Source organism: Sus scrofa, chromosome 10, assembly GCF_054392235.1.
Source record: "Sus scrofa isolate SSC_HxYL_T2T_F1_AM1 chromosome 10, Sscrofa_HxYL_maternal_Yorkshire_Landrace_v2.0, whole genome shotgun sequence".
Lineage (NCBI taxonomy): Eukaryota > Metazoa > Chordata > Mammalia > Artiodactyla > Suidae > Sus > Sus scrofa.
This window is the reverse complement of record NC_139392.1, coordinates 68,473,437-68,492,562: the sequence shown is the minus strand read 5'-3', so window position 1 is coordinate 68,492,562 and position 19,126 is coordinate 68,473,437. Positions and strand designations below refer to the sequence as shown.

The 19,126-nt window shown below is 40.0% G+C and overlaps 2 long non-coding RNA genes across 2 annotated transcripts; both read left to right on the top strand.

The window, feature by feature from the left end:
• Positions 1-7,141: 7,141 nt before the first annotated feature.
• Positions 7,142-10,141, top strand: LOC146399491 (uncharacterized). The gene is made up of 2 exons (XR_014817853.1): positions 7,142-7,269; positions 9,688-10,141. It is a non-coding gene; the product is annotated as an uncharacterized LOC146399491 (long non-coding RNA).
• A 598-nt stretch (positions 10,142-10,739) lies between these two features.
• Positions 10,740-12,634, top strand: LOC146399490 (uncharacterized). The gene is made up of 3 exons (XR_014817860.1): positions 10,740-10,875; positions 11,353-11,438; positions 12,505-12,634. It is a non-coding gene; the product is annotated as an uncharacterized LOC146399490 (long non-coding RNA).
• The last annotated feature ends 6,492 nt before the right edge of the window (positions 12,635-19,126 follow it).

The following is a 19,126-nucleotide window of genomic DNA, read 5'->3' as shown; positions in this document are numbered from 1 at the left end:
ATTTATCTTGCAGGCAGGCTAGATGTTATTTGAGTTCATTTTCCCTGAAATCACTTTCAAGGATGAAGCTGGAAAGAGAAGAGACTATTTTTTTAAAAATCAACAGTGTGTCCTCACTATAGCTGGATGTTGATTTCACTTGCTTGAAGTGTATTTAATAGACATTAATATTGGTGTTTACTGCTTAAAATTTCAAGTTCCACTTAGAAAGTTCCCCATACAGCTGCCAAATATGGCAAACCCCAATGAAAGTGATTACTCTTGAAAGTGTGGAATAATTGGTAGTTTCCTTGAAGTTCTAAAAATAAGACCCCCTGCCTTCTTCAGCCCAAAACCTTTCCTTTTGAAAACAAATCCACTTCAGGATAGAACATAGAAACTTTATCATGGACATTCAGATATTCACAAAGGAAGGCACATACTCTAGCACTATTCATGGGATTGACTTGATAATGACGTGAGTAATTCTCAGAGATTGCTGGGCAGGGTTTTAGATACTTAGCAGTGCATAACTCTGATTTTGTTTTTTTCTCCCAGCTGGAGTTTTACTGTGAATTGGTGTGGCTGGAGCATCTGTGTCCATTCCATGAACTTTTTAAGAGCTTTTTTGTTCAGAAGAATTTTGACAGGACTTCAAAGATATTATTGGTTTGGTTGTAGCCCCAAAGGCTTGAGAAACAGCTGTTTTCCTTCCACACCATCTTGAACCACAAGTCATGCATAAAGGTATGATGTAGCATGAAGTTCTTGAGGGATATCCAAAGATGCATGAAACTAGGAGGATGAAAAAGGCAGAATTTGATCTTTTGCAAAACTTACAAATATGTGGCATCATCAGGTAAGACTTTTTCTTTCCTATTTTTTTTTAATTTTTATTTTTAAGAATCGCACACCTGGCATATGGAAGTTTCCAGGAGGCTAGGGGTCAAATCAAGCCACAGCCATATCAGATATGAGCCACATCTGCAACCTACACTGCAGCTCGTCACAACATGGGATCCTTAACCCAGTGAATGAGGTCAGGGATCGAACCTGCATCTTTGTGGATACTAGTTGGGTTTGTAACCCACTGAGCTACAACAGGAACACCAAGACTTTCTAAAGCCTGACTGTAGAATTTGGGAAAGAAAAATTCTGGAGTAGATTTGACACATTCTCTCAAGGGAATTTTTGGCGGCACTTAGAATGGATTGTTCCCTGAGAATTTTTCCAGGGTTGTGAAGTTTCGTCGTCCAGTGATTAAAAGGGATACTTGATGCAAAATCTTCACAGCCATTACAGTTTTTATCTTAATATGTCCTAATCTTATTTAATATTATGTGCTGCAGAGAATTGTGCTATAATAACAAGGTCTACCCACATCAGAAAGTTTGTGTGACTCTAATTTAAATGCCATTATAGCTAAGGTGGGACTGTACCTTTTTTTTTCATTTTTAAACTTTTATTGAGGGAGAGCTGATTTATAATGTTGATAATTTCTGCTGTACGACACAGCGATTCAGTTGTACATGTGCACACATCCATTCTCTTTCAGATTCTTTTTCCATAGAGATGATCATGGAATATTGGGTAGAGTTCCCTCTGCTCTAGAGCAGGTCCCCATTGGCCAATCATGCCATATACCTCAGTGTGCACATGCCAATCCCAAACCCTTAGTCCATCCCTCTCACCCTCCCTATCCTTTGATCAGTGTTCTTAAGCACAAAAAATCAAAGCCTTGCTGTTTGCAGTGAACCTGGACTGAACCTTGATGTATAAGTAAATCACGTCCAGATTTGTGTTTTGGCTGCCATCTTCAGTTGCTTTATAGAAACAGGGTTTGTTTGTTTGTTTGTTTTAATGGGGAGTATTTTCAAGAGTGCCAAGCTGGTTTTGAAGAGAAAAGTGATCCTGATGGCAGAGGAGGACCCTCGAGTTTCCCCTCATACCTGAGCCCAGGAAGCAAGATATTGGTTTGTTTTATGTGTACACTCATGTCAGCCTAAAACACGATGCCGTGTAATGGAGACTTAGAGAAGATATAAAATAGTTTTACAATTCTCTGATTTATTTGCTGTTGGACTAAACTCAAACAATACAGAGATATAAAAAGAAAAAAAGAGGCGTTCCCTGGAGGCCTAGAGGCTAAGGATCTGGCATTGTCACTGCTGTGGTGCAGATTCAATCCCTGGCTCATGAATTTCCACATGCCATGGGCATGGCCAAATTTAAAAAAAAGGGGAAAAAAAAGACAAAAAGAAAAGAAAAAAGAATGATTCCTCTTCTCTTACAAACTCATCCTTCTGCAGTAAATCAAGCTCTCTAACCTCCCTCTTTCTTCACTCTCCCACAAAAACATATTTATATTTACAGTAACATACAAATGTGTCATTTTTATTTTATAAAAATAGTGTTATAGTGCACATTTCCTGCAACTTTATCACTTACCAGCTTTTCATGGATGATCCACCTGGTCCATACAGACAAATAATTCATCTTCATTTTAAAGGACACCAAAAACTTGATTTTGATTCAGTTTGCATTAATGTGTATCAAAAAGGGGAAAGAATTTTTGTTTTTACTTATTTTTAATTTTTTTCTCGTCTTTTTTTGGGGGGCTGCAATCATGGCATATGGAAGTCCCCAGGCTAGGGGACAAATCGAAGCTGTAGTCGCTGGCCTATGCCACAGCCACAGCAACTCGGGATCCGAGCTGCATCTGCGACCTACACCACAATTCACAGCAACACTGGATCCATAACCCACTGAGCAAGGCCAGGGATTAAACCTCCATCCTCATGGATACTAGTCAGATTTGTTTCTGCTGTACCACAACAGAAACTCCCAGGGTAAGGAATTTTAAAATCATACTACATTTCCGGGAGTTCCCGTCGTGGCGCAGTGGTTAACGAATCCGACTAGGAACCATGAGGTTGCGGGTTCGATCCCTGCCCTTGCTCAGTGGGTTAACGATCCGGCGTTGCCGTGAGCTGTGGTGTAGGTTGCAGACGCGGCTCGGATCCCGCGTTGCTGTGCCTCTGGCGTAGGCCGGTGGCTACAGCTCTGATTCGACCCCTAGCCTGGGAACCTCCATATGCTGCGGGAGCGGCCCAAGAAATAGCAACAACAACAACAAAAAACGAAAGACAAAAAATAAATAAATAAATAAATAAAATCATACTACATTTCCATCTAATAATGTAAGTTTTCATTTATTGAGATTTTATGACTTTCCAAGAAAAAAAAAGTTTCATGTAGATATTGTAAAACTTTATTAAAAATTTTAAAAAATTTACTGTCATAAAAAGAAGGGTTTTATTTTCCGTTTATGTTTAATGGGTTTTTACTAGTACACTAGGTTGTATTACTGGTCATTATCTATTCCCTCCATGGTTAGAGAGGTATGTTTGTTGGATATAATTTGCAGTACCTTCTTTTTTCTTTTTCTTTTGTTTCTCTTTTTTGGCTGCACTAGTAGCATATGGAACTTCCTGGACCAGGGATCAAATCCAAGCTGCAGCTGTGACCTCTACCACAGTGGTAGCAAGGCCAAATCTTTCACCCACTGCACCAGGCTGGGGATCCAGCCTATGCTGCCACAGAGGCAATGCCAAATTTTTAACCTGCTGCACCACAGAAGGAACTTTTGTAGTATCTTCTTAGAAATGAAGCAGCCATCCCAACCTGATGTGGGCTGGCCATGTGCTTTGCTTTGGCCAATGAATATATGGTACCAACACATCTAAACAGAAGCTTTAATTCAACTATATGGTCATACTTGTTTTCTCAAGCTTCTTCCCTCTGGCATGAATATATCCAGGTTGGGGCTGCTACTTCAACCTAGATCCTGGAATGAAAATGCCTGTGAAGCAGTCCTGCAGCCAGTCCACAGCTTGGAGCAGTGTCACAGCCCACGATCAAGCATTCTGAAGGGTGTCATATTTTACTTTGCTCTCCAGCTAAGATGTCCATGTCCCTATTTCATGGATACTGAAAGAAGGCACTTGACTCCTGGGTCAGGGACAAAAGACAGCATTCAGGGTGTCACTGGTTTCCCGAGTTCTCATTCCCACACTGGTGATGCAAAGAGGCCTAGATGGATGCCTGAATACAGAGTAGGCTGCATTACAAGAGAGGGGCACAGACCTTGAAATCCCATCATTCCATAGCAAGCAGTGAGCCAGCCTGCTCTTTGCCCCGCAGGTAGATATTACCTCCTCCTTCAAGTTTCCCACTGCAGACTCAGTGCTGAGAAGTGACTGGGTAAAAAAAAAAAAAAAAAAAAAAAAAAGATCATGGTTTTAAAGGTTTAGCATACTCAGCAAGATGCATAGGAACACAAGAGATTCACAGAAGAGTATCTTCCACCACCAACCCTCTGCCCTCATGGAATGTCAGTGAGAAATAAATGTTTGCTCTTGTATCAGGGTGGTTTTGTTACAGAAGTTAATTGATGCAACAAGAACAGAAAAATCCATGCATATCTGTATATTTATCTTATATCCCATCACCTTACCTGATTCTCTTATTTGAAAAAATAATTTAGTCCAGTTCCTTGAGTTTTCTTAAGTATAATAACATCTGTAAATAAAATGAATTTTCTTTTTCCCCTCAGTATTTATGTTGATTAATTATTTTGTTTTCTTTATTGTTGCCATAAATCTCCCAAAAAATTTTGAGTAATAACGATGATAGCAAATACGCTATCTACTAAGCAATTACCTCTTAGTTCCAAATGTACTCTTTGATACTTTGCTTGTGATACTGGGGCTGGAACTGAGCAAGTCATATTTCTGCTTTGTAGGTTGGCTCCCTGTTAAACTCTGCAGCTAGAGCATTCACGGGCAGAGAGCCCACAGGCTGGAGAAGAAAGGGAGGATTATTCCATCTTCTGTGTTTTCTGGGGGCTTCTTATCTGCTCCCTCTTTTTATGAGTGTAATCCCACCAGTGCTTTTTTCTTTTTTCTTTTTAGGGCAGCACCTGCAGCATGTATAAGTTCCCAGGCTGAGGGTTAAATCAGAGCTACAGCTGCCAGCCTACACCACAGCAACAATGGATCCACACTGCACCTGTGACCTACACCCACAGCTCATGGCAACACCAGATCCTTCAACCCACTGAGCAAGGCCAGGGATCAAACCTACATCCTCTTGGATACTAATTGAGTTCAGTTCCACTGAGCCACAATGGGAACTCCCCACCAATGCTTCTTCATCTTGGCAGCAACAGCTCCTTCCCAGAGCAGCAGAACAATCCCATAAACAGTTTTCAAGCCTGTGTAGAAACCACCTCATTGCACCCTCCCACTCGGAGAGACAAGAGGTCTGCATTTCATTGCCTCAGGGGCCTTTCTCCAAGCTTATAAGTTTCAACAAATCCAACCTCTCTTGTTGATTTCACTCAATCATAAAGCAGTAGCTGCTTTCTGCAGTTGCTACCTCTGTGATCCCAAGTTCTCTTTTTTTTTTTTTTTTTTTTTTTTTTTGCCTTTTCTAGGGCCGCTCTCGCGGCATATGGAGGTTCCCAGGCTACGGGTCGAATCGGAGCTGTAGCCGCCGGCCTACACCAGAGCCACAGCAATGCAGACTTCAGCACAGCTCACAGCAACGCCGAATCCTTAACCCACTGAGCAAGGCCAGGGATCGAACCCGCAACCCCATGGTTCCCAGTCGGATTCCTTAACCACTGCGCCACAACGGGAACTCCTCTTTTTGTTTTTTTAAACTACCTTGTGAATTTGACATCTACTTAGTAAAGCTTTATATGAAATTCTCTCTGCCAAATTAGCTGGTGTGGTTTCTGCCTCTTGACTGACTCCTGATTGATAAAGTAGGTGTCCCTATGTATTTGCTGATTTTAATGGTGATACTTTAGCCATTCACATTTTAGCACACTGATTGCTGGGTTTTGGTTTTCGGTTGATTGTTGCTCCAGTTTATCAAATATGTTTCTTGTGTCTATTGACAGATGCATTTTTTTCTTTCTTGAAGATGTGATTAAACTAGATATTTTTCATAATGTTGAATTATCCTTGTATTTCTGGAATAAATAGCCAATAGTTAACACATTTTTAGCACTTATTACATATATTCCAGGAATGTTATATATATGAATTCACTTAATAAATCTACCTGATCATGACTCATAGTTATACTGCCAAATTTGAATTGCCAAATGTAAATATAATCTAAATATAGAACTTGTCAATATAGAACTTATAGCTGAAATTTATTTATATTATTTAATTTACTATTAATAATTTTATGTAATTTGAATTGCCCAATGTAAATATAATATATAGAATTTATAATGTAAATATAGAACTTATATTTATTGCTGAAATGTATCTATGTTTATTATTACATTATATATTACATTTATATTTACATATGTAAATATAGCACTTATAACTGAAATTGAACAAAACTTAGAGTTTTATATCTTTTACTATTATTATTACTTTTTTCCTACTATTTCATCACCTCTATTGACCTGAAAGATCCTTGAAAATCAGTGTCTTACTACACAGTCAGTATCTTGCAAGAGCATGTGATTGACGTTTGTTGAATGATTAAAAATGCTTAACAGATCTAAAGTAAGTCTATTTTTTGAAAATCAGCATTTATTCTGTAATACAAACTTTAATTTCACACACTTAAAAATATTTGCAAGATATCAAAATATGTAATGGCTAAATTTACTATTAATTAAACTAGATTTTCTGAGGATATGTATGCATTTCAGAACTCTGATAGGCTAAAAATTGTTGCTTCTCCTATCTCCTTAAATGTCTCTTCACAGAGTTTTTAAATTCTCCAACATTTAATTAGCAGCAATAATTACTTTTGCGTACTTTAGCGTTACTGCCTTTTGTTTTGTGAGGTAGATTATATCAAAATTATTTCTTTTTCCAGAAGATTAAAGACAAATTAGTGGAAGATATGCATCAAAGATTCTTAATGTATGAAACCATTTCCAACAAAATGCTTTTTATTTAAGTCAAAATTGGATTTCCATGGTTTGGGGCTTCAGGGCTTCTAAGAGCCTTGCTCCCACAGATTTAAGACTTGAACTAGACATCAAAGGTTATCATGTGGCTCATTCAAGGCAATAGCTGAAGGATTTGGCAACTGCTTTCTATGGTTTAGCTTTGCTTGAATCCTCCCCTTCAAAGCAGCTGTTACTCTGTCCTTGCGATTAAGGACAAGATGTTCTATTTGTATGTTTGTATGTTTTTTCAATTGTATTTTAAGGATCTTCTCTGTGCACGGGAAAATACTGGCAGACAGGTAAGTAAAATACATCCTTTGCTACCAAGGATTGTGCTATGTAAGGGGGAGACCACATGCTGACTCAAGTTTTCTATAGAAATAATATCGTGCGACAGATTCTTTTTTTCAATATCAAAACAGAAGGAAGAAAAAAACCTGTCACAAGGAGAGGAGTACAGGATGGAATCGGCACCCTGAGGGCTTTTTCCTCATTTGTTTTTTTCTGTTGTTTCAATTCTAGGTTCTGATATTTTTGTGGGTTGGGAGGAATGATTGGGCATTTAGGATCATGATCACAAAGGATTTTTTTTCGGTCATCCTCTCGCCATGGTCTAAAGCAGTAATGTAAACTCTGATAATGGAAATTATTTCACCACTGTTTTGCACCTTCGCTGCTATAACCCAAATTTTCATAATAAGGAGTGACTGATAGATATCCTTTTTACTGAAAAACAGTAGTTGTATAAACCTCAGGCTAAATTTGTTTGAGAAAATACTGTATTTTGCTGGATTATGTAGCCTGAAAGTGACCTAAAGTGCATTTTATTATCAGTTTATTTATCTTAGCCTATGTGGTTTCTGTGTGTGTGTGTGATACTCATGATTAATGGTGTCAAAACCCCACACAATTTTGAACACTACAAAAATAAAGAGGCAGTTTGATGATTATCATCTAATTTTAGAAGAAAATCATGGCACAGAATTGTCGTTTGCTTATATTAAGTATAGTCTCCATTACTACCTTGTATTTTCATCTTTCACTTTACCTCTGAATATAGATTCTTCTTTTCCTAAGTGTTCCTGAGCTATGATTTAAAGATAAGCAACTAAGAAATGCACGTAGTTTATAGGGTGTTAAGTGACAAGCAAGAGGATCTATTTCAGGAAATTAAAATGGCAACTTGAGGGATTTTACTTTTCTTTAAATTAGGTTTATTAAATACAAATTTTCTCATTTATATCAATTCCGTGATATTTCAAAACACTAGAAAGTTGTTAGTTTAAAACTTCACACAATTGATTTAAAGAAGAGATTTGTTTAAAGTTTTTCACCAACTCTCTAGAATGCCAGTCATAGTATAAAGTGCCAGACCCACTATCAATTTTGGGGAGGGGGGGCATGATCATAGAATGCAGAGGATCCTGGGGCTAAGGATCGAACCCATGCTACTACAGTGACAACACTGGCTCCATAACCCGCTGAGCCACTAGGGAACTCCAAGACTTATCTATTTTTAATATGGTGTCAGCAGCCCCTGTATTGTATGTCTTAAGAACTATTCAGTTTTCGGTACATTTCTTGATTGTTTTTTAAGGTTTTTTGTTTGATTTTTGTTGTTTCCTTTTTAAAATGTGGATGCTATTTTCATGGGGGAAAAATAATGCACAGACCAAAAGAAGAAAATTACATTGAGTCAATGTTAATGGAAATTGACTTCGGTTTTACAAAGGAACACTTTCGAGTTGTGAAGTTTTGAGTTTTGTCTTAGTTTCATCAAAATCTCTCAGATTTTTATGAACGCAATTGAAATCAGGAGATGATCCCAAAGGAGAGACTGGGGGGAGCGGTGAAAATAGACCATTTCAGTTGCACAGCAACATCTTTTCTGTTTTGAAAATAAATCTTTGCAGGTGTGTTTCCGATCTAGCTTTCTTGCTCAAGGAAGAATGTTTATCATTTTCTGAATTTACCAGCAATTGGTGTGCGCTGAGGGCTCATTTATTTCTTACAAAATGTCGCTAACTCACTCCTGTCCTCTTAAATTTAAAACAGCTGCTACCCACTGGCAGGATCTAAATCTTAACAGAGACAGAATTCCAGACTCCGTATGCCTGTATTACACTCTTGTTAATAACCATCTCTGTCTGTCAAGGTGACAGCGGGACAATGTGGGTCCTACACTCACATTTTCTCTGTCCCTGTGTAAAAAGCTAAAGCTTTTATTTTGTTAATAAAGACCTATGATTTAATTTAAAAAAACTCTTCTGATTATTGAAGCACTATAATTTGGTTTTGCTTGAAGCACTCTAACTTCCAATATTGTTTCCTTTCTCTGCAGTTATATTTTTAATATTATCTGGGAGTTAGGGTAGCTTATTTACTGAGAGAAAGTAGCAGAGGGATCCAAACTCAATGTTAAAAGGCAAGGCAAATTTGAGGAAAGAAACATAGTCTTTAAATTTTCAATTGTTTAGGATTTTATTTCCAGATTCCATTTTCATAATGTAGAATTTACAATCTCAACATTTATTTGGAAACAAGACAACAATTTCAACTTTTTCATGACCGCCTCACTGTTGAAAATAAGAGTTTTGACATAAGCTTCACCTGGATTCTCAGTCAAGGATACTCTTTTCATTTTTACCTTCTTTTGACCCGGTTGCCTTGCCCAAAAGCTATCATTTTGTTTTCCTTTCTCTTTGGTTTTCTTGCAGAACAACTGTTCAGTTTCTATAAAGATAAATTCATCTGTCTTGAAAAATGCTAAAGATTATTTTCATGCAGAAGATAAATCACTGGAAGAGACAGTAAAGAATTCAAAAGGTACTTCACGTTCTACCAGAGCGAAATCCAAATCTTTCTCCTCCGCAGTGAATTCATGGTTTCCTGGAAGATAAGATCTCATCCTGTTAAGGACTTCGTCTTAGAAAAGAAGAGAACATAATCTCTCAGGGGAACTGCAGGATCATAATTCCTAAAATCAAATATATCAATAAACACAGCTCTTACTTTAAAATAGTCAACCAAGTCTCCAGAACTTAGAGTGTAAAAAGTTGATGTCAAATTGTAATATCCTATAATAACATCAGTCTGTAAAAGAGAACAAATGATTGTTTAATTAGTTTAAAGTTTTATTCTCATAAATAAAATCCAAATGCTTGGTCATCATTCATATATTGTGAATGCCTTTTCTTAGTGATGAGACTTAACTTTGAAACTAATGTGCTGCTTTCCTGTGTGAGAAAGAAAGATAAAAAAATAAGCCTCTTGGGAATGGGAAGAAAATTTCCAGTCTCTCACCAGCCAATCTAATTTTTAATCATCTCTCTCTCTCTCTTTCTCTCCTCCTCCCTCCCTTGTTCTCTCTCTTGCTCTTTTTTCCCCCTGAAATCATCGTCATTTTCACCCCCTCATCCTGTTTTACAAATATAACTAATTTTGCAGAACTGAGGTTTGGATTTCATTTTTCACCTTGAAGTCTTTGCTTATATTTGTTCCCTGGCCAACGTGCTAGTCCAGAACTCAAAAAAGATTTTTAGAAAGTACAGACTCTGATAAAGAAGCTACATGATATTCTAGATATAAGATATCAGGAACAAAGTATAGCAAAAATTTCCTAATATTTAATGTTTTTTTTTACACTACACAACTTATCTTTGTATTTATTATTCATTCACCAAAAATGTACTGAAAATCTATAATCCAGTGAAGATGGCACAAGGATCTAGAATTTGGTTTCCACCTAGAAGAGATTACAACTTAGTAGGAGGGTCAAATAAGTTTCAAGATTAGATGATGGATTCTCACATCAAGGATTGCATGGTGCTAAGCAGAAACAGTGAGGCGACTTCCCAGAGGAGGTGCTATCCCATCCAAGGCAGAACAGAAGAGTAAAGCAGAAGGTAGGGAATTTATCCTTGGCAGAGAGGAGACCACAAGCAAGAAAGTGGGTGTGGGGAGTTTGGGGATGTAGATTTACATTGTCTGAAGGACACCGTCACTGGAGACAGAGGAAGCTGAGGACAAAGATGCACTGGAGCCAGCCCATGAGAGCCTTTGTACCCCAAATGAAGAGTTAATATTTTAGTCTATAGGCAAAGGGTTTTAAAGCAGAGAAATGGCATAATCAGCTTTGAGGTGATCAGAGAGAGACTCTTCTAAGATAGACACTGAAATCCTGGATTTTCATGCAGCAGTTCATCTGGAGCGTAATGTTGGGAATAGTACCTATAGGAGAGTGAAGGCAAGGAGGGAGGGGAAGAGGGTTGGGAGAGGGTGGAGGGAAGGAGGTGGGGAAGAGGGGCAGCATTGCATCCCATGGGGAGCTCTGGAGCTGAACTGGCCATTCAGAGGCGTCCCACACTGAACTGTCCCACCAGGTGCCCAGACCTGACTCACACCGAGAAGTCACTGGATGTGAGCTGTCCCAGGGAGCAACCAGGCTTGGACAGGCTGATTCCTGCAGGTGAGAGCAATTCCTGGTGAGGAACAGCGCTGTGATCTGTCACCAACCCACATGTCCGGCAGCTGGAGTGAGTGTCCCCATCCTGAAGTGGGATCTACGTGCTGTGTCACAGAATCCACCATGGGAGTTTATGGGCTTTTGCTGCTGTTAGGTTTTATTTATTTTTTTGCCTAACCCTGAATGTCATTCACTCAAAGTGGATCATAGTTCTAAATGCAAAAACTGAAACTATAAAACTTTCGGATGTTCCATGTTACCCAAGTCACAAGAACTATCACATTTAAATTTTTTGAAATGAAATCCAGTGTGACTTTGCTTCTACTCTAGAAAAGCAGAAAATGCTATCTATATATCTATCTATCCATCTATCCATCCATTTATCCATCCATCCATCTATCCATCTACCTACTTTCCTGGTTCCTTTTCATACCTTTGGGTTGTATACAGACCACAAAACAATGGGGAAGAGCCTCTGGTCTTCAGTGCCCTGTGGCTGCCACTCCTGGTCATCCTTGCCCATGGGCCTGTGTAATCCATTCACAGATACAGAGCCTCATGCCTCTGGATCAAGTGTGACCCCAGACACTCTGTAGAGAATCCTAACGTCTAGCTTCTGAGCACGCACACTCCTTGGGGCCCTGTGTAGAGTTGGGCCATTGATGGAACCTATAATTGACGTGAATCCCCTCTCCAACATCCCCCTTCTTGCCCCCCAACTGCCAGCCCCTCTTTCACCTTTGCAACTGTTCCCCAAGTATGGATGGCGGACCAGAAGCATCATCTGAGAACTGCTTTACAGTTTAAAATTTGTCAGGCAGCTCCCATGTGTAGTCAGGGCTGAGAATCACTGTTGTAGATTTCAGAACAAGGATGATGACAGAGCTGCCTAAGAATATACACACCATGAATACATTTTAAAATATTTAAATGATTCAAGTCTAGGACAAGGAAGTGTTAAGTGTATTGAGAAGTTACCAGTCCAGTCTCTTCATTAGCTGAGAAAACCTTCTTGGGAAAAGTGGGGTATAAGGATACAAATTGCAGAATATTCTGGTTCTTTTTGCAGACGAGGGGTTTCCTGGAGGATGGCTTCCATCTTGGATGGTAAGTGGCTTTGGGAATGTAGGTCAAGCATGACTGAGCAACGGGATGGAAAGAGCCTGAATCCTTGACACCATCATGGGTGGACTGGTCCTAGATCATGTACATCCAGACCTTTTTACACACTAAGAAATGATCTTTAATCTTGTGTAAGCCTGTTACCTCATGGTTTTTCTGTCACTTGCAACCAAACCTTATCCTGACTAATGTCAGCAGCAATACCTAGCATATGACCAGACAAGAGCATCTTCTCCTAAAAATAGACTAATTAAATACCTACATTCTATACACCCTCAAAACTTACTTTGAAGTATAATTTAAAGGTGACTGAGACCACCATGTGTGGTATAGAATGAAACATGAATGTGATAATTAAGAAAGTAATTAGCTTGCCTTCTCCCATGTGGTTACATGAGAATAGAGGCCAAGGGAAAGAAAGAAACTTCTGTGACTCTGCTGGGGAAGCACGGGTGCTCTGGGAATGCTGTCAATACAACAGTCACCTATGCTGGGCCATACTGGACATCCAGTCTTTTATTTATTTTTTTATTTTTGGCTGCACTCAGCTTGTGGAAGTTCCCAGGCCAGGGGTCAAACCTGTGTCACGGCAGTGACCCGGGCAGCTGCAGTGGGGTCCTTAACCCACTGTGCCACAAGGGAACCCCATCTTCTCTTTTGCTCTCCAGGTTTTCCTAAGTATTTTTCTCTTTTCTTTAAATACCGAAAAGCGGTATCTTACTGGGAAATCTCAAATGCACAAAATGTTAATTCTCTAGAAGACATATACAAACTGAAAGAAAAAAATCTATTGGTCAGGCAAAAAGTAACTTGAAAATCATTAATTCACTTAAAGCATTTCTGGACATAAAGCTGTTTATTTTGCAGGTTTTATGATCCTTCTTAAGCTAGAGACTTAACTGCTCAAGCCCTTCACTTTCAAGATCCATCATAAGCTCAAGTGCCTTCAGGGGCCAAGTGGGTGGGTTAAATAGCCCCCAGATGGGATTATGGGAAAATGGGAATATCTGTCTCTGAACTGGGCAGCTTCACACCAATAATGAACAGAGGTAACTAGGGGGGCCCACCATCAGCAGAGCCTCTGATTTTTTTTTTTTGGGGGGGGAAGGAAATATATGCTTTTTAAATGTTATCTTCTGATAGTCAGTTAAAAATTTTCAAAACAAAACATAGACCAAAGCAAACACCTCAGTGAGCTGAGTACCATCTGAAGTTTAAAGTCTAGATGCAACTGGATCTGCGTTTGCAAAATCAGATTTTAAAATTTAACTTTAGGGTGTTCCCACTGTGGCACAGTGAGTTAAGAATCCAACTGCAAAGGAAAAATTTAAACAACAACAACAAAAACAACAAAGGATCCAACTGTAGCAGCTCAGGCCACTGCAGAGACATGAGTTAGATCCCTAAGCCCAGTGCAGTGGGTTAAAGGATTTGGTGTTGCTGCAGCTGTGGCTTGGATTCAGTCCCTGGCCTGGGAACTTCCATAAGCAGTGGGCGTGGCCATAAAAATAATAAAATTAAACTAAAAAGTAAAAAAGTAAATAAAAAATAAAATTTGACTTTAATTTGGCCTTATTATCTTGCTTTAATTGATTACAAATTGTCTGAACCCAATATAAAGGGCAAATAATAGATGACAAGCTGTTGAGGAGAGACACGCTGAAGTAATTGCCAGAGGGAACCATCACATACCTTTTGAGCCAGATAGAACTTAACTGGAATAAAACTCGGAGACATTGTGACTTTGTTTTTCCAGAACAGGGGCTTTGAGGATAATCAAGGGTTTTAGTGATGACAGAGAGGACCTCTGCCTCCGGAATTACATCTACCTGTCACCTATCAGGGAGATGACAGTCCCTCTTCAGCTAACTGAATTCAAGAAATTTGCCCAACACTTTTATGTGTCGGGAACTGTGTTAGGTGCTAAGGACACAAAGTTGAGCGAATCAGTCTTGGTATTCAAAGAATTCATACTTAGTGGGGAAGAGAAAAAAAGCATAAAAATTGTAATACAATCTATTGTGTACTAAAAATTAAAAAAATGCTATCAATTATAAGATAGTCCACTATTCTTTGGTAAATCTAGGAAGAGATTACTTGAACTATGCAGTCCTTCCAATTGTAAGATGCATTCAGATTTCAGAGGTATTTAAATGTCATGTTCAATAGGAGCTTCCAATCTGGTGCAGTGGGTTAGGGAACCCATGTTGCTGCAGCTGTGGTGTAGGTTACAGTTGCAGCTTGGATTCAGTCCCTGGCCCAGGAATTTCTATATACCTCGAGTGTAGCCAAAAAAGGAAAAAAAAAAAAAAAGTCATGTGCTATATATATTTTATTATTATTAAAGTATGGTTGATTTACAGTGTTGTATCAATTTCTGCCTTAGAGCATAGTGACTCCCCATACACACACTCTTTTTCTTGTACTGTTTTCCATCATAGTCTATCCAAAAGACTGGATATAGTTTCCAGTGCTTATACAGTAGGGCCTGATTGCTCATCCATTCTATATGTAATAGTTTGCATCTACCAACCACAAACTCCCAGTCCATCCGCCTTCCCCTTTGGCAACCACAAGTCTATTCTCTATGTCTGTGAGTCTATTTCTGCTTTGTAGATAAGTTCATTTGTGCCATATTTTAGATTCCACATATAAGTGACATCATAGGTATTTGTCTTTCTGACTTACTTCACTTAATATGAGAATCTCTGGTTGAATCCGTGTTGCTGCTAATGCCGTTATTTCATTCTTTTTTATGGCTGAGTGGTATTCATGAAAGAGCGGAGGGAAGAGAGGATCAGACCATCTGGGCAAAGCAGGGAGCTCCAGTGAATATTTTCGGCTGAAACTGGAAGTCAGATCACTTTAAGCTGTGTGGCCTCGGGCAAGTCACTCAAACTCACTTTTCCCCTCATCTCTAAAACAAGGTAAAAGCAGGAGTTACTCTGAAGAGTTGTGAAGATTAAACAAAGATTTCACATATCGATTTTGTTTTAAGTGCTCAGTGAAGACTGGCTATGATTAGCAGAGGCAATTCATGATAGAAAGGGGAGGTCTTTTCCAAGGCACAAGGGAGAACACAGATTCCAGGGAGGGAGAAAAGCATGCACAAAGACCCCGGGGCCAGTTTCTGGAACATTCTGCCCGACTGCTGTGCTGTAGCAGGTGAAGCTTCTTCCTTGAGGAGTTCTATATCTTTTGGACACCCTCTTCTTTTTCCTGCACCTTCCTCCCCTGCCCTGCCATCCCAACACACCCACGAAGACATCTTGGTTCTTTCAGCTTTTTCCTCAAAAGCCGCTCCTGGCCCTTTACGCAGCCAGCCCTAGTGACCAGCCCTCCATTTCCGTTCTCATTCCCCCATCCGGATCTTGCTTCTGGAAGAAGCCTTTGTCCAGCATCCTTTGTTTAAGAGGATTCTTTGCTGTTCCTCCTGTCTGTCAGTTTCCTTAAGGGATGTCATGCACAATAGGGCATGAATTCCCCAGAGTTCATTCCCTCTGAACATTTAGTGACCCTCACCCGCTCTGAGGTTTGGAGGTTACCAGACTTCTCCAATTAAATGGGCACAGAAGTACCTGATTAATAATAGACCTGACCTTGTTTGAGGTTTTGGTATATTGTGTTGCCTCATCATTTATTTATTTTTATTTTTTTATTTTTTTGTCTTTTTTGTCTTTTGTTGTTGTTGTTGTTGTTATTGTTGCTATTTCTTGGGCCGCTCCCGCGGCATATGGAGGTTCCCAGGCTAGGGGTCCAATCGGAGCTGTAGCCGCCGGCCTACGCCAGAGCCACAGCAACGCAGGATCCGAGCCGTATCTGCAACCTACACCACAGCTCACGGCAACGCCGGATCCTCAACCCACTGAGCAAGGGCAGGGACCAAACCCGCAACCTCATGGTTCCTAGTCGGATTCGTTAACCGCTGCGCCACGACGGGAACTCCTGCCTCATCATTTAAAATGGTTTTCCTCCTAAAGGCATTTTCTTCTCAGTATTATTTCTATTTTATTATTATTATTTTTTTTTATGGCTGCACCTGTGACATATGGAATTTCCCAGGCCAGGGGTCAAATGGGTGCTGCAGCTGAGGTCTCCACCACAGCTACAGCAACACAGGATCCAAGGTGTATCTGTGACCTACGCTGCAGCTTGCCAGTGCGGGTTCCCTAATCTGTTAAGCTAGGCCAGGGATTGAACTCGCATCCTCAAAGAAACAGGGTTGTGTTCTTAACCCCTGAGCCACAACGGAAACTCCCTTGGTATTATTTCTATTAACACGGTGGCCCCATTTTAGAAAGGAACTAGTATCTTGAATAAGAAACCCAGCCAGTCTGTGGATTTGAGGCCCTGCCTCCATTCATTGCTCTATGCATCTTTAGTGAGTACCTGCTCGGGGTTCAGTACGCAGCTACCAGGAAAGATCTGAGATAGAACAAGACCTACATTGTGCAAACTCTCACAGAGCAGCCCAGCAGGGGTGCAAATGAAAATCATGTCCAAGGCTCAGAGCAAAGAGTTTAGGGAAAGCTTCTTAGAGGATGCTTCTGCTCAGTAGAGACCAACAGGATGATGAGAATTAGTTCAGTAAAGGGGTGAGAGAAGAGAGATGGTAAAATGAGACACAAAATAGTACTTTGCAAACCATGTGGCTGCAGACATGTGTCAGATTGTGGGATTAATAACAATCTCTTTCTTCTTTTGATTTTTAGGGCCGCATGTGTAGCATACGAAAGTTCCCAGGCTAGGGGTCAAATCAGAGCTACAGGTGCCGGCCTACATCACAGCTCATGGCAACACAAGGTCCTTAATCCACTGAGAAGGCCGGGGGTCACTCTGGAGAGGCTTCATGGATACCAGTCGGGTTCGTTACCTCTGAGCCATAACAGGAACTCCAAGCCCTCCAATTTCTGTCCTTGGTCTCCCGTCCAACCAAGCTTCCCAAGCAAGCTTCTTTCTTAGAATAACCTCTCCATTGGGTATAACGCTTGTTTTACGGATGTTGATCATATTCCTATTATATACCTTTTTTTTTTTTTCTTGCTGGAGGCAGGAGTCCTTCTGCATGTAGAAGGAACCTGCTTATTGTGTTGATCACCTGGGAAAAAATCTCTCAGACCAGATTCTGGAGCTGAGAGGCAGACAAGGGGGTTGGAGTGGGATTTGGTTTCTGCTGATCTTGATTCTGAACCATGAAATATGCATAGAAGTCAGGCAAGGGTAGTTAAGACAGCGTTCTTGAAACTTTTTGGGTTGTATTCCATGGTAAGAGATACATGATCATAGCAACTTGATATACTCACAAAAGGACTGAACAGGCACTAGTCTCCCAAAGTTTGTGTTTTGGTCAAAATTACCCCTGTTGTATGGGATATATAATTTGATATTTTATATTTTGGATTCTGATGAGTGTTTTGGGGGTGATAGTTCATCAGTGGGTCACAAAATCAACTTAATGAGTCATGAAGAGCTCTTTGAAAATGGAAATAGAAGAGGCGTTCCCTGGTGGTTCAGTGGGTTAAGCATCCCGCGTTGTCACTGCTGCGGTGCAGGTTTGATCCCTAGGCCAGGAATTTCTGAATGCTGCAGCTGTGGTCAAAAAAAAGAGTAAGAAAGAAAGAAAACACTGAAATAGAAGTATTCAAGTAGAGACAGGTTGGTAAACAGTGAAGAAGAAACCCCCACATTGTGGTCAGTCCCTAGGATCCGGAATTTACAGATCTTGTACTTTGCAGCCTGTTTCCTGCATGAATCTCAATACAGATTAGCGGTTACAGCTGCAGATTCTGGAGTTTCTTGACTCTGCTACTCAGAGGCTTTGAGACATGCAACATTTGGTCTCCTGCACTCTGCCTGCCTCAAGTGTAAATGGGAGATGATAACAGCACTTACCTCATCCAAGTGCAAGGATTAAATGAATTAATTCAGTGTCTGGTGCGTATACACATCCAGCAAATATTAGCCATTAAATTTCAACCTCTTTCTTTTTCCCCTCGTATTAAGGTTCAACTTTTCCCTGTTTGCTAGTAGGACAAAAGAAAGAGCGCTCTGCAACCCAACTTGCAAGGGGCAGCAGATATCAGAGTGAAAGAACCACCAGGGAAAATTGAAACTCCAAAGGCCAGAGTGAGGAAAGGTCCTTAGTTTTTACAGTGGTAACCCTTGAATGTCCAGGATTTTTGTTTTTGTTTTGTTTTTCTTAAAGAAAGCAGTTCCCCTAACAGTTCCTTTCTCTAATATCAACTAACATTTGACCCCAGCTCTTGGCTACTTACCTAGATCAGATTCCAGTCTGTTACAGAAACTGGCCTGAATCTGATAACGTATTTCCCCCTGAATTTCTACCTGATATTCCCTGTGGTTCCGCTCCTTGTCAGGGTACCTTTCTGCTTGTCAAATTTTGTTGGCCACATTACTTCTTTCCTGCATGTAGCAATAGAGGAGGTTTTGGGTTTTTGTTTTGTTAGAAAATCTTGGGGTATCAAGAGGAAAAAAAAAACTAATAAGTTGTGAAGGAAAGAATGTATCCTGTTGTATCATCTTTCAGAGGCAAAAGTACTTTGTATTTA